This window comes from Centrocercus urophasianus, unplaced genomic scaffold, assembly GCF_019232065.1.
Source record: "Centrocercus urophasianus isolate 14NV4802_14NV808 unplaced genomic scaffold, USGS_Curo_1.0 seq_16, whole genome shotgun sequence".
In the NCBI taxonomy this organism is placed as follows: domain Eukaryota; kingdom Metazoa; phylum Chordata; class Aves; order Galliformes; family Phasianidae; genus Centrocercus; species Centrocercus urophasianus.
In genome coordinates this window covers 13,694,614-13,708,064 of record NW_024884711.1, presented here as the reverse complement: position 1 = coordinate 13,708,064, position 13,451 = coordinate 13,694,614, and the positions used below count along the sequence as shown (strand labels likewise).

The 13,451-nt window shown below is 40.1% G+C and overlaps 1 protein-coding gene across 2 annotated transcripts in view; it reads right to left on the bottom strand.

The window, feature by feature from the left end:
* Positions 1 to 11,053, bottom strand: part of TBC1D5 (TBC1 domain family member 5) — a 294,686-nt gene extending 283,633 nt beyond the window's left edge. The window contains exon 1 of one of the 2 annotated variants that reach the window (XM_042817093.1): positions 11,011 to 11,053. The gene's annotated coding sequence lies outside the window, so the exon portion shown is untranslated. The remainder of the gene's footprint in view (positions 1 to 11,010) is intronic. The other variant, XM_042817092.1, reaches the window with a different exon arrangement.
* Positions 11,054 to 13,451: the final 2,398 nt, after the last annotated feature.

The following is a 13,451-nucleotide window of genomic DNA, read 5'->3' as shown; positions in this document are numbered from 1 at the left end:
CTGCACAGAAAGCCTTGGTACCTTCAGTGGATGCCGAAAACAGACACAGCGATGCATCACTAGAAACCCATTACTGGCTGCTATAACAGATTTCTGGATTTGACACTTGTTTTGGATCTTTTACAGCCAAGCAAAATGAACAACAATAAAACTGGCATAACTATAACATTTCACCAACCACTATTCTTAACTGTAGCAAGAAATTAGTCTCAAGTCAAATGGCAGTTTATTTATTGTCGTCAGTTACAAATACTTTTCGGTGATGAAATCATTGCAAACTAACTCAGGACTTGGAAAGCAAATTCTATCATGTTGAAAAACTGAAGATGCAATCCAACCTTCATTTACTCTGAAGTTAATCTGAACAATAATTTTAGAAGTTGTCTGACCAGAGTGACTGAGAAATATTAGACGAAATGTAATGCTAGCAACTTAGAGACTTCCTGGAAACACGAGTCCTTTTTTAAGAAGGGAAAATGCAGAAAGTGCAAGGCACACCAGCTTAAAGTACTAGCTTAAAGCAGTGTATTATTAAAGATACTTTTCTTTCTAGTGCAAACAGAGCGTTCGAGAAAAAATGAGAAATCCTCATTATTTTTTCCTCTCTCAGTATCAAATACACGTTTGTCACCATTTTTATTACTTGGGTTCAAAATGAGGTGATCTTCACCAACTCCTCCTCATCTTCCAATCTCACCTAAATTTGCCATTCTTTTTTTCAACAAAAATTATAGAGGTAAGATTCAACCTGCCTAGACAGCTGAAATTCTCATTTTCCCCACTCACCCATACAATCCAGCTTGCCTCCCAACCAATACATTAAGTGTGTCACCTCTAAAACACTCATCTCACTGGCTTGCAAAAGTTTTCAATGACCCTACATTGTCTGTTCTGATCAAGCCTCCATCACTGCATACTATTTTAGGATAATAAGGACCTTAGTTAAAAGTCTTTTTCTTCCATTAATCCTACAGATGCAGTTATATAATATAATCTGCCTCAGTATCTAAAAACTATATCCTTTTTGCTAGTATATTTGCTCTTCCTTGCCCCCATTTCCTTTCTGCAGACGTGCAATGCTCAGCTGTCTACTGTGGTGAACTCACAACATGACCTTACAATTACTTGTTGCAGACGGACCCACTCACCACTTGCAAACACAGAAGCAGAGGAGCCTGACATCCACATAAATCAGGCAAAATGCTAAAAGACATACACTGCAATAAATAAAAAATGAAAATAATAAAGGTCAGCAAGTATTCATGATACACTGTCTGTTTTCTTGGGTCTGATGTTTTTCCAGTTTTTTAGAAGGTGGAGTCTTAGTATGCTAACTCAGGAAAGGTAAAGGCTACAAGCATTAGGGTAGAGCAAGACTGCAGAGAAACCAGCAAAAGGGATCTGAAAGAAATGGTTCATGTGAAAATGAAAAAATGGTTCATGTGAAAAGAAAGATGCTTACAATGCTACTCAATTCCTGTTTATAAGCGTTACATTGAAGGTTCTCTTAAACCCACAGGTTTAAGCTCTAGTCACCCCCTTCCTACCCCTCCATTTTTCTTTCTGACTCTTATATGGCTTGAGCTAGACTGATCCATTACTTTTGAAAGGGGATTGCACAATTCTAAAGCATCTGAGTGTAATAGAAATTGAGAGAATATTATGCTGAGTCTTAGGGGAAACAGTATCTAGAAGCACCAGCAAAAGACTATCTGTATTAGGAGACGTCTAACATGCCTAGGGACTAAGGGATAAATTACATTAGCACTAGAAAGTGAAGCACTCCAGTCAACCCACAAAAACTACAACATGAGTATATAAATAAACTTTCATCCCAATCTAAGTTGTTAAGATGATGTAAAACAATGTTCACTCAGCCAACATTTGCCCTCTGATAAAATTACTGGAAATTATAACAATGACTGATCATACACTATTACCACAAATTAACATAAAAACCCAGTTGCTTTGAACAGCTACGCTCTATGCAACAATGTGTTCTAATTCCCGGCATACATCAGTTTAGAATACAGGCTTACAGGCAGAACTATATAGTTTGCTTCTAATATTCAACAAACTTTTTGACAGTTCACCTAAACTCCCTAAAGATCAGAAAAACAAAAGGCAACAAAAACAGAGGAACATACTGAAATAAATTAGTACTTTCTGCAGTCACTGACTGTAGAGCGCTGTTCAATTGACAGCATTCCAGTTAGATTTGTAATGGCTGACAGGTATACATATGAGGGCTGCTCTGAAAGTAATGCCTCCTACTTTATGTTTGAGCACATCATGCAGGTTCTTGCTCACCGCTGGCAAAAATGGACAACTCATGGTGGTGACTGTTGAAAAAATGCTTTATAGCCAAGGATTTGGTCTGTCAAATAGTGCTATTGTTCTCTTTGTGTCTGTTGTTGTTTCTGTGGAAATAAATGGGACTCATTACTTTCAGTGTGACCTATATACATTCTGTGTATTTACTTCAGTCCCTCTCAGTTGTGCACAACACCAAGAGGAGCTATGTCCAGCAGTAACAGCTGCTGCTGATCTTGTCACTTTTCCGCTCAGTTCCACAAGAGCTGATCCTCCAGATAAGTGGATTCTGCCTTTACCAACTGAATATCCGACATTGTTATCGGATATGTTTATTAAAAATATTGACACATATCTCTCCAATATATTTTTTCATTTCTTCTCGTGTACAGAATGTCCCACACCTCACTCTGAAAACACTCTTAAAGCTCAAGATAAAACTCAAAAGAAACAATAGTCAGTTCAGGGCACATGCGCTGTATTTTTTTTTTCTATCTCTGCATAGAAAAGTTTGTCATTATATCCTAAAGGCATGTTAAGTCAGCAAAGAGCAGTACTGATCAAAGGTCAGGAATAAAAGCAACAAGCAAACTGTTTCTGCTCAGGTCTACAAACAGTACTGAAAAAGGTAAATTTGCAGTATGAAACACAAACAGCTGGTCATCAGCTGGTAATGGATGGAGAAGGTACATCCTGCCCCATACATTTCTCATTCCATCTATCCCTTAATTCTCTTCACAATTCCCTGACCTACAGTCAAGCCTCAACTTTTATATTGAACCTGAATCAAGCAGACTTCAGATCAAGATTTGTGGGCAGTGTAATAAATAAGAGTTGGAAACACTACACATATCCATAAACCAAAGCATCTTCTACTCGGTGATATGTCAACATATCTTTCCTTTGCTTCTTGTTACTTAGTCATTGTAACTTTCAGACCTGCTGAAAAAGTCATCAACAAACAATAAATTATCTGGTACAGTGGAATTGCCAAGTCACAGCCTAAAGCAACGGTTGAGCATCAAGTGAGGTGTAGCTAACCCAGGAAGCTCAGGTGCAAGCAATGCACCAGAGTGACAGCAAGAGGTGGAGCCTGGATCTACCCTTCCTCACCCCCAATTAAGGGTTAGCAACATCTGCATAGAGATTGCATTCCTCTCAAGCTATCACCTGTCATTGGAAGGGGCGAGCCATTTCTTCTTCTATGTTACCTGCTACTGCTCTGTAGCGCTTGTATCCCACTAGAAGGCACTGTCATCATCATCTTTCACAATATCTGGACATATACGTGCTCAGAAAAAAATCTTTCTACTAATTTGGATATGAGTTCCTCTGCTTAAGGAAGTCACGCAGTTCCTGCCTGTTCCTCTACACACACTCATCTGCTTTTCTCTCAAACAGCTACAGAAAGGAAATGTAGTGGTGCCCCAACTTCTGCATTCTTCAGAACAAAACAATCTCTTAAACATTATTCACTTCATGTTTTCATGCAGCAGGAGAACTAACAGGGCCAGAATACATTTTATTTATAAGTGTAAATCAACAATTAAAACTTAATAAGGTCAAGTCTTTGGTCTGTTAGATGTACGTATTAGAGTGCTTAATGCATTGCACATGCTGTGTGATACAATGACTTGTAAAAGCAGCAATAGCTTTGATTTTCAGCATACAAAAAATACATATATATGTGTGTGTATATATATAAATATACACAGACACATATGTTTTATACACATGTATAAGAGAATTGGCAAGGTAGAGTACTTGGATTTATTAACTTTTCTCCAAACTGTATATTTATTAGTGCCACAGGCATACGTGAAAATGATGTAAATTAAAAATGAGTCAGGCCTAAAGGAGGAAATAGCGTTCTGTGGACTCATGAATAACTGAAAGTCAAGTAAAGCTCTTCCCTTTCTTTCACATACATGGTTCCAAATAAAATACAGTCTGTATATGCTGCATGTTTCTAAGTCACTGCTGTGAAAGTCGTGCAATGTCTTATAGGAAGCAGGCCATACAAAAAGAGCATTAGTATCAGCTGAAAGCCACTCTTCTCACTACAGAAATTAATAATTCCATTATAACCAGCACAACTATGAAATAACCTAATGGATTTACACTAAGAGAAGTGTATTGCTAAATATTTGCTTGAATTCTTCCTGTGATGATTAACACTATTCTCCTTAAATCTACTCTTTCACTGTGCTTCTCAAATTCATTTGACAAAGCCTACAATTTAATTAGTAAAGACATATTACATAATCTTTTCCGCAATTTAGCAAACTCGTTTAAACAGTGCGATTTACTAAATATTTTGCAGTGAATTAACTGTGATGGATAATCTAAAATCTGGGTTCTAACTGGAGCTCCTACTCAGAGTTTCTGTTTGGCCTTGAATAAGTCACTTCCCTCTCACTGGAAACGATTAACGTCATTTTCTTTTATGGATGAATGGCTCTACAAAACTACCAAATGTTAATCATGAATACTCGAGATAAAATTTAGTCAAGAAGGTACAAGAAATCCAAGTACCGCCTAGGCATTGGATCCTCTTGTTCACATTTACAGTGCAGCAGGCATGATTATGTGAAAACAACTGTGAAATAAATGTGAAACATATCACGAGTCTTCGAAGTCTTTACTTTAAGAGTGTCCAAATTTACATCTGAAAAGGACAGTGTGAACATTGACAATTTCTTTTAAAGCACAGATGTAAGAAAAACTAATCACAGATCAGGAAAAAAACACTTTTTTTTTTAAGCGAATCTGGTAGGGAAGATTAGAAAATAGATCAACTCTGCAACACGTCCAAACAGTGAAATACAGATGGATCACCATCCAGATACAGATGTTGCCTCGCTGTAAATAAGGGCAGAAAGAAAAAAAACATTGAATAATATAATGCTTATATACACATCATACAGGATACAGAAGTAATTGGCCGCTTCCATTGGTGCTAATAGAAAAATTTCATAATCATAAACCATTACAAACCAAAAAAAAATTGAAGAGCTCCTTGGTATGGAGATTATGCCACAACTGGAATTTTTTTTTCACCTCCTGTAAAGCACCAGTTGTTGGCTACTGTAAATGACAAATTAACAAGCCTGATGACAGTTTATCTGATGCAAGGTATGATCTTTATGCTAACATCAGAGTGAAGTCTAAATGCCAAAACCATACCTCTACAGTTCTAGAAAAATTCTTCAAAAATTTAACAAGTTCTGTACCTTGAAATTCTTTTCTCAATAAACATCAGAAATCTATAGTCCTTCCCATTAAAAAGGCCAGAAATCCAGTTGTGTAAAGGCTAATGATTAAACAAAAATAGCTCCTGTTATGAAGCATGCACAACTAGGTTCTCAGAAAACGTACTTCAGTTATTCACTACCTGGTAACTCAAAATCATGGGATACAGGTATAAGAATTGTAACAGCTCAAAGGGAAATGCAAGTGGAACTCTGCTACAAAGCCTCAGCTCCAACTAGATAACAGGAGGATTTTTTTCATAAGTGTATACCTATGATTTGCTGAAAGAGACGTCAAACTAAATGAAACCAAATATCCCAGGATCCTAAGCAGCCAAGAGTGAAAATAGCAGTTTCTAAAAAACTATTAGCAACAGTTTTCTAACACTATTGTAATGGGCACAGAGAAATTACCATACAGCCCATTATAACAGCTCAAACGAATCACTGGACAAGGAACTGTGGATAGCCTAAGAACCACTTGTTCATGATCTGATTACACAGCCAGAGATCGCTGAAACAAACATAAACTTATCATGCAGCACACTCTCACATTCCTGAGGTTTCTACATTTCCGAAGCTGAAAAAAGTTAGGAACACAACTGACTGGGAAGAAAAATCCAAACCAGAAAACATGCAAATGGAAGCCATCCTTAACATACCTTTTATCTGCAGTCAGTCAGTTTTACAACTAACAAAGAGGACAAATTGGGTTAAAATTCACCCCAGATGTTTGAATACTGATGGTTTTTGGGGGGAAAAAAAAAAAAAAAAAAAAAAAAAAAAAAACCATGAAGAAAGCATTAAAAGTAAAACAGGATCAACAATCCTGTTTTAATCAACAGAAAAGTGTGAGGTGGATCACCATGAACACAAAACAGTTATGAATTGTAGAAGCTGAGAAACATCAAATATCACATATGATGCAGCCAGCAGTACCAGCACCACACACCATCTCAACACCAGCACAGCCCTGTGGCTAGGGAAAGGTGGCAGAAGGGTTAAAAATCATACGAAAGATCAAAAATAGCCAATAAACACTTTCACTCTATAGTTGGAAATATTCAAAATGGTATAATTGTATCACATTATATTGATTTTCCTTCCAACTCATTTGTTAAACAGATGTTCCAGATCAGATGTTAAAAAACATGGTGAGACAAACACTTTACATCAGCATACTTGTTAAACTTCTCCAAGAGTCCTAGGGCTGTCAGCCCAGTAAATCTGTGATCTGTTGATCATAGATTTCAATCTGTGTATTTTAAAAGCTACCTCTATCTTTAAACGCTAGGAACTGACGCTAGCAGAGACAACTGTGTCAAAGGGACAAATAAAGTTTTTAAGGCAGTCTGATGTGAAAGAGAATTCAGACATAACAACAAGAACCAGTGAAAGACAGATGCATTCAAATGTATTCAAACAATAATTGCATGCCTTATTTTTAAATAGTGGAAAAGATGAATCACTGAAACAAGTCATCCAGAGAAGTAAATGGTAGATTCTCAATATCTTGATACTTTAGAAAAAAGCTTAGCCAACTAGAACTTCAGCTAAAAAAAAAAAGTATCCATTCAGACAAAAACTGATGCTGTAATATATTCGAGGTGAAGCAAATGTGAATATATCAAGACAGTGTTGATCTCCACTCCAAAGCAGCACCACATGATATAGTAGTGCAGAAAAGTCAACTTAAGTAAACCACATGAATTTTGCATACTTGCACTAGATTAATTAGCAATGTCGTAATAACATTCTTTAATAAACCTAAAATACAGATTTGCTAATCCATTAATGGAACTAAAAGCACCTCAACTTAAATAGTACATAGGTAAATATAAAGTTTTATCAAAAAATACAGCACAAGATACTGGAATGATGACTCTCTTGCACCACATTCAGTTCAACATCAGTGATGTGATTCTTCCTATTATTTTCAAATTATTTCCAACTAGACTTCAGACTGTGATATGACTCCAGTCTTTTTAGAAATTGACATCTAGCCATTAACACAGGCAAAACAGCTACTTCTGTTTTGTTTAGTAATTCCTTGACCTTTATCCTCGTGGACTGCCAACTGTTGCATGTTCCTCTCCAAGGTTTGGATGCAGTCTGGAGAAATGTTCAGTTTGGCTCTCTTGTGTCTAATGCCAGCTCTCAGAATATAAACAGAGTTAACCATGTCTCCTCAACGACCATCTCACACACAGATACAGATAAAATTCAAATCACTCCTTTTTGTATTTAACATAAATAAAAATAATACTATTTATCAGATTATAACGCTACCTAATATGATAGAAACTTCAACTCTGTATTGAGTTCTTTTTAGAGAGTATTCAATCTCAGAAGCTGAATTATCAGGAAAGAAAAAAAAATAACCTGGGTTTAGTTAACATGGTTAACTAAAAACATTATCAAGCAAAACACAATTCAATGCCAACTTTCAAAAACTGGAAATGGGAACAATTATGCCTACTCTTTCTGATGTCAAAAAAAAAAAAGAAAAAAAAGAAAAAAAAGATTTGAAGGCTCATTAATACAGCAGTCAAAAACAGGCAAACAACTCCTTCACATCATATTTCACAGCCCTCTTTCTCCTACAGCACAACACAGCCAAATACCTGTACTTTTATGGGCTACCTTAATGGGCTGCCTTGAGTGGGCTGCCTTGGGCAGCCTACTGGGCTCAGAACACCCAAAACCTGTATTGCATTTACTCCAGAGTGGCGTAGAGGCTAAGGCAAACTATTCACATACCATACCACATTTGCACTCTGCAGTCATCACTGACTCCTGATCCAAAATTCTCGTAAACTCGCTAATCAACAAAGCCTCAAATGGACTAGTTACTGATTATCTCAGAAACTGTCTATCCTCCACAATTCTCAGCAACAGCTGTTGCCAATTACAGCAGCGTACCTAACAGTTTAAGATAAAGCTCCTAAGGATGGAGCACAGAGTAAACTTTCTAAAAAGACTTCAGCAGCAGAATTCCTTACAGGGCAAAGTGCAAAGCAGCTCTTTGTATAATCCTTCCATAGTAAAAAATGAAGTTATAATAGCAAGAATAAGCCAGAGACAGCAAATATCTACAGTAGTGTAAATCATAGGCAGGCAGAGCACATGTAACACACTTCCACCAAATCACACTTCACTTGCAAGCTAATATGAGGTAGCAAATTCCAAAAGAATTCCACTACTGAAATGTAAACAAAAGAACAAACAAAAAATAAAAGAACAAAACCAACTCTGTAACACAAAGGACAAATGTGAGAGGAATGTTTTCACAAGGCTAAGTGTCACTCTTGCAGGTGCAATGGTATTTTAAGGGAAGGTATGACCATCTTTTGTGTGACAAGTGAGCTTTGCTAACACTGCAGCACGATCTGAAAAATCACTTGTATAAAATTGGGCTTGTGATTTCCCTCAGGTGAAACAAAGCAAAACAAACAACAATCCCACCAGTGTTACTAATTCTTGAATGCTACCACCAGTACAAGCCCTTACTTCATTGTAATTGCTATTCAGCAAGCTGGAGAACATCCTCCTGACTCTTCACCTCACTAATAAAAGGATGCCACCAGTATCTTTTGAAATGTTCAGCCAGTATGGGAGTTGACTATATCAACAATTTCTACAAATTAAGCCATCATAAAATTGGAGGGAAGGTGGGGGAAGATCAACCATGCACCTTCTTCCCAATATATGCTTGTATGTAAAAAGAGGAATTGTTTGTGATCTCATACGTTGTTATGAGCTGAAGTTCATAATGAAGGTGTGCAAATCATACAGGGGTAAGTTCCTGTTGATGGATCAACAATGTTATGAACTTCACATAAGTTTAAAAACTCACCAATTTCTTTGGGCTGGGCTGTGTCTAGTTCTGTTTTTATCAGATGTGTCAGAATGCATTACAAAACCTAAATTGCACAAATTGCACCTAGTCCAGTAATCACTCCCATTATATTTATGAATGTGATATGAACAGGCCACACATGTCAATAAACAAGAAGTTTGGCAATTTGTTATTCATGGTAACATTAAGGCTATCAACTATTACAAAACAAGGACTGGTTTCCAAAAGAAGAAACATTGTTGCCCCAAAATGATACACTGTTATTACTGCCCAGTTTTAGGACTGCCTGTTGGATTGAGCTACAAAGTAGTGAGCAATGATTCTGAGATAGGTGGGATCTGGGATTAATTTATCTGTGTGTTTTATTACCTTCGACTTTTCAAAAAATATTTTCAATTCCAATAAACAGCCCATATTTATTTGGGATACACTGTGGAAGGTTTCGTTTTCACAGAGATGCTATCACTGAATGAAAGTGTGGCAAACAACAGAATTGATAAACTTCAATGAACTTACATTGGTATGAGGATAGTTGTGCTTTTAAACCAACTTGCAGAGTACTCTGTAAGGGCAAATAAGAAGGATTGCTAGCAATAAAGCAGCAAAAGGATGTTGTATGGCTGCATGGCAAAACTAGAAGACCATTCTTGACTCCTGATACCCAATCTAGTATGCTTTGGAATACGAGCCTTTCACATATCAACTAACATTTTTCTTGTTTGTTAAGTATTTCAAGTCATATGTACCACTTAAAGCAATGTTCTGTCAGTGTGATGGGACAACTATTCCTTAAAAGCAAACCATGAAGCCCCCAGGATGAATAACACCATAGGATATGTACCTACACTACACAACTGATGGGTATGGCACAGCAACCTAAGAGGATGAAACCTTCCAACAACTAAAATGTGCCAACTGCAGCCCTTGCACTGAAATCCATACTGACTACACTGCTTGAACTACCGTAACATAAAGATAACCAAATGTGGCAATTAGTAAGTCTAAAACTGTCACTCTGTAGGCAATAAATTGGGCAGTCAGCACAGACTGGGGTCAGATGGGTGGGAAGGAAAGGAAAGACAGTCACCAGGGTCAAGAAAGTGGAGGGAAACCTGGCGTTTTCCAAAAAACTCTTTGTCAAGGCCTGGGAAAAGAAAAATCACTTCGACCTTAACTCTTCCCTCTTCAGCCATCAGAATTACCACCGACAACAATGGAAAGGAAAAAAAAATCCAGAGGGGGACAATCTTATGACCATCTGCTTCCTCCTCCTCCCTCCCTGCTTCCACCTCCCAGAACCGAGGCTCTGGCTTCAGCGGTCCCTACCGGGAGCACCTGCCCTCCGCCGGGCCCGGAGGAGGCGGCCCCGCGGGAAGCAGCGGGAGGAGGCCGGGCAGCGGCCCGCGGCACCCGCTGCGCGCAGGCCTCACCAGCCCCAGCGCTGCGCGCCGACGGCCAGGGGCGGCGGGACGGGGCGGCGCCGCTTGGGAGAGGCCCGGCGGGGGCCGGCGCACTTTGACTGCGGGGCGGCCGGCGGGGAGGGGGGTAAGCGGGTGAAGGGAGCAGATGCTCCGGGGCTGGTTTTACCTGCTGCTGCTGCTGCCTGCAGTGGCATGAAGATCTGGCTCAGCCTCTCTCTCTTTCTCTCCCTCTCTCTCTCCCCGCTCCCTCCCCGCCTCCCTCCCTCCCTCCCTGCGCTGCTCGCAGACCCCCGCGCCGGCCCGGCGCCCTGCGAGGGACGCGGGGCAGGGGGAGGCGTTGGGGGAGGCCCGGGGAAGGGAAAGGAAGGGAAAGGAAGAGAAGGGAAGGGGAAGGGCTCCCTGCCCGCACGCGGAGACGCGCGATAGCACCGCCTCCCACCCCCACCCTCCCCTTCTCTCCCTGCGCGCAGGCGTGCAAGGCGGCGGTGAGGCCGCGGCGGTCGTGGTCGCAGCTGTCTGCTCCTGGGTCTCGCTCCCCGCTCCCCGCTCCCCGCTCCCTGCACGGCACTGGGGCTGAGTGGCACCGGCAATGTGGCGGTCTGGCTGTGCGGAGGAGGACGGGTCGTGTCGGCTCGGACTTCGGCTCGGGCTTCGGCTCGGGCAGTGGTGCAAGCTCCGTTCCCACCCTGTCCTCGCCAGCCCTCGGAGGCAGCAGCAGCAGAATGAGGCGCTGGGATCTGTTGAGATTAGGTGGTTATCCTTTTTTTCTTTTCCATTTTTTTTTTCTTGTGCCGTTTGCTTTCTAAGGATGCCCAGTTATGTACATAAATCATACCTGGAGTGGCTTGTACTGAGGTAGTTTGAAATGAATTCAGTGCAGCTCTCCCTTGAAGCAGCTAGCTGGGTTCACACTACTCAGAAAACTTTCTCACAGAAGGTGGACATTAATGTCACAAACCAGTGCAGTGCTGTAACATTATAAATGATGTGTTGAGCTGTGTTTGTTGGCACCCAGGCTGACTGGGTGCTTCCTGCCTGGTGACAGAGGCCTGCTGCTGCCAAGGATGCTGCTTGAGCACCTCTTGGGCATTCATTATAAGTTCTAAAAGCATGCGAGCTATTTTAGAAGACCACTTAGCACCAGAGGGTTTGTTTTACTTGCCAGAAGAGCTGTACCATACATATTTATCATAGAATTATTAGTGTTGGAAAAGACCACTAAGATCATCCAGTCCAACTGTTGACCCATCTCTGCTATGCCCACTAACCATGTCCCAGAGTGACACATCTACACAGTTCTTGAAAGCTTCCAGGTACAGTGACTCCACCACCTTCTGGGCAGCTTGTTCCAGTGCCTCACCACTATTTCTGAGTAGAAATTTTTCCATCTGCCCTGAACATCCTGCACAACTTGAAGCAATAATCTCTTGTCCTATCACCATTACCTGGGAGAAGAGGTCAACACCCACCTCCCTACAACCTTCTTTCAGGAAGTTACAGAGAGAAATATTTCCCCTGAGCCGCCTTTTCTCCAGACTGAACAAGTTTCCTCAGCTGCTCCCCATAAGACTTGTGGTCCAGACCCCTCACCAGCTTGGTTGCCCTTCACTGGACAAGCTCCAGGGTCTCACTGTCTTTTTTTATAGAAAGGAACCCAAAAGTGAACACAGTACCCAAGGTGCAGACTCACCAGAACACACAGAAACGATCACTTTGCTGTTCCTGCTGACTGCACTACTTCAGATACAAGCCAGGATGCCGTTGGCCTTCTTGGCCACCTGGGCACACTGCTGATTCATGTTGAGCCAAGTGAGAACCAACACTCATGGAGTCTTTTCCTCTGTACAGCTTTCCAGCCACTGCTCCAATCCTCATGCATGGGCTTGTTTTGACCAAAATACAAGACCTTGCACATTTATACAACTGTCCAAAAATACAATATGCCCTAAGTTGCTGTTTGCCACAATTTTGTATTTTCTGACTGGACCTGATAGTGCAATGGATACCTAAGCTTTTGGAGATGTAATATAGGACAAAAAGGACAAAGTAGAGACATAGCCCATAATCCAACACTAGCTGAAGTGGTTTTATTACTTCTGTCTCAATCTAGGAAAAATGAGCCTAAAATTCGCAGTTTGACAACATGGACAGCATAGGAAGAATTAGTCTATCTGAGATGTACCTCAAAATATGAAACTAAAATAAAACTTAGTAAGTTAGTAGTAATCATGTGAAGAATGGAAGTGTTGTGTCTCATCTCTGATGACATTACTTACAATACTCCTGATTTCCAGAGAAAAAAACTTTAATGCTTTGTGGGCTGTTTCAGGGCAATATAATCAACACGTCCATGTGGCTTTGCCAAATATACTTTGAAAGGAAATCTCCATGCCAGTCTACAGAGGTTTTTGATTCCCAGATGTTAAGAAAAAAGAGAGACCAAAGTAGGTTCCACCCTGCTGATGGTAGTGTTTTACATCAGTGCACTGAAATTTTTGCTACAACAGAATGTTTAAAGTAGAAAGAGGAATTTAAAGTTACAAGTTTGCAGATTTAAAAGCACAGGCAAAAAAAAAAAAAAAAAAAAAAAAAAAAAAAAAAAAAAAA